Genomic DNA, 2688 nt, shown 5'->3' with positions numbered 1-2688 from the left:
GTCAATCTAGTTAATTGATCATTTGAATAAGTTATTTAATTAATTTATTTGTTTTTGTGTAAATTTAGTTTAATAAGTAGGATTAAGGAAGAAATTTGGCCAAATTTGAAAGAAAAAGTGGCCAAGAGTGCAAGATAAGGGGTTGCCATTGAAAGGGTCCGAAACTACGTAGTTTTGCCTCAAAACTACGTCGTTTCATTAAGTGATTCAAAACTAAATCTCATCCATTCATCTCTCCCTCATCAAATGGTCCACAATCAATCTCCCAACTAGGTATTTAAGACTTAGAAATGCTGAAATTTTGCCCCATTTCCCCCATAATTCTTTTCTCCTTCCTCTCTCTTCACTCTCTCTTTCTCCATAACCGCCGCCTCTCCACCGCAGCCGGAAATCGCCCACCAGCGGCCGACCACCTCCAAATCACCCAAAAATCGCACCATACAATCTCCACATTCTCCTCTTTACATATCTATAAACCAAATCCTTAACAAAACCCTCAAACTCCTTGAATTTTAGATCTAGGAAACTTAAGCCGCAACTTTTTTGCCCAAATTCTTGAAGTTCCGGCCACTAACACCCCACAATACCTACATCAACGGATAGAGCTCCTCAATACCTACCTATTGATGTCAATTCTACACCAAAAATTCGGCGACCAAAAGTCCGGCCAAATTCCAGCGACCTCCCCGAACGCCCTCGTTTGGCATGCCACCATTTTTCGGCCACTTGAAATTTAAAATGGTAAAAAATACTATTCTTTTTTCATGGTTGATTTGTTTTATTATTTTTTCAGATTTTTATTTTTTTTGCCTCTTATTAATTATTTTAGCATTAGTTTTTGAAGTTTTAAAATGCTGAATTTTCTGTTTTTACATTGGTTTGAATTGGTTAGTTAGTTTATTATTTTGTGAAGGGTAAAAGGTAAATGATGAAATAGGGCACTAGTAACTTACTTTTTACTAGTAGGGTGGCTGAAATGACATTTTTTCTCCTTGTTTCTGCTATAGCAGATTTTCAGGCTGTCCTTTCACCTTTTGGACAGCCTTTGAACAGTGTTTAGCACACAAAAGTTAGTCCTTTTGGACAGACTTTTGATGAACCAAAATCTGCCCAAAAAGTGACTTTCTTTGACTACTTAAGGGCAGCCCTTTCCTCACTTTACATACACTCTATCACACATTTGCTAGACATTTTTACACACTAAAAAAAATAATTTTAGGAGTAATAATCAGTAGCTGAACTTAAAGAAAGTAAGCTGAAATTGTAGCTTTATGAGTGCTTCTTAGAGTCAAAACTCTTTCAAAAAAGAATAAGTCTTTTAGAGTTGATTCTGGGTTTCTTCTCTAAGGTTTTCGGGCTGTTTAAACACGATTTTGCTGCTGTTTTCTCCTATTTTTGTTGCTGAAATTTAGTTCTTCCCTGCTGACATTTTCTTTCTGCTATCCAGGTAATTCTCTCAAAGTGCTACTGTAATTTTGAGTCAAAAACGAATAGGAATGAAGCAGATTTAAGTGTTATTCAGCTTCTTTTTGAACTTTAAATATCTTGTTTTGTGTAGGATTTTGTATGTAAGCATGTGTAATGAATGTTGAACTTCTTATTTAATTGTGGTTGACACCATGTTTTAAAATATTTTGGCTCATAGCTCGTTGTCTTTTTCTTGTCCGTTGCAATGTATATTTGAGGCCGGAAGATTATCTCGTATTTAATGCATGTTTCATGAAAAGGAAATATGATTTCTTTTAATTTTATAAGTTTTTCCTTTTAGTAGCTTATTGAGTTTAGTTTGCCTGAGATTTGTTAGCCAATGTTCAACAATCCGTGATGCTCATTTATAATTTTTTTAATTAGTCTGTTATTTCTTGTAATTGTTTTATAAGTATTTTGGTGTGGATTTATTTTTATGAGCATAAAATAGTAGTTAGGTGATGAAAAGGATAAAATATTAGCCCCTACAAATATAATAATGGTTTATCAATAGTTAATAGTAAGTTGGACAGAAAATATAAAAGAGATGCTAAGCCCAAAGCTAATAACTAATCTTTGGCCCAAAATTGCCATTTAACTTCTAAAGGGGCCAGCAGCCCAAGTGATTACTTTAATTGGACTCAATGCCCATGACAACTAAAACAGGCCGACATTTTTAATATAAGTGAGCTGGCCCATCACTAATGGTTCCATATCTCTTTTTATATATAATAAAAAAAAGAAATTAGTTTTTTAATTAAAATAACTTTACAACTTAATCTCCTTAATAATTAATTTAAACGCAAGGCAACTAGTAGGTGCGCTTTAACTTTTTCATTCATGGACTCGCGTAGCGTAGCGTGATATTAACTCTTAATATTTTAATTCAATAATCTCATACTATTTCTACTAGCTTTGTCACACCTCCTTTTTTACACACCTACCCCGAAGGATAATGTATAAGGGAGTTTTTCCATTTAAAGTGACATTATTCGAAATGGGATTATTAATTTATTTCTTAGAGTCGCCACTTGGGATAGGATTGGCTTTTGGTGTCCCAAGTCACCGGTTTAATTTAAATCCCAAATCGAGGAAAAATTCGACTTCCCAATTGGAGTCTGCGAACCAGAAATTCTGAATAAGGAATTCTGTTGACCCGAGGGAAGGTGTTAGGCACCCCCGGATCCCGTGGTTCTAGCACGGTCGCTTAAATTATTATAA

The 2688-nt window shown here is 34.6% G+C and overlaps 1 long non-coding RNA gene across 1 annotated transcript; it reads left to right on the top strand.

The window, feature by feature from the left end:
- On the top strand, positions 310 to 1644 carry LOC109222934. The gene is made up of 2 exons (XR_002067481.1): positions 310 to 741; positions 1448 to 1644. It is a non-coding gene; the product is annotated as an uncharacterized LOC109222934 (long non-coding RNA).

The sequence above is a fragment of the Nicotiana attenuata genome, chromosome 2 (genome assembly GCF_001879085.1).
Source record: "Nicotiana attenuata strain UT chromosome 2, NIATTr2, whole genome shotgun sequence".
NCBI lineage: Eukaryota > Viridiplantae > Streptophyta > Magnoliopsida > Solanales > Solanaceae > Nicotiana > Nicotiana attenuata.
This window is presented reverse-complemented; position numbering and strand designations above follow the sequence as displayed.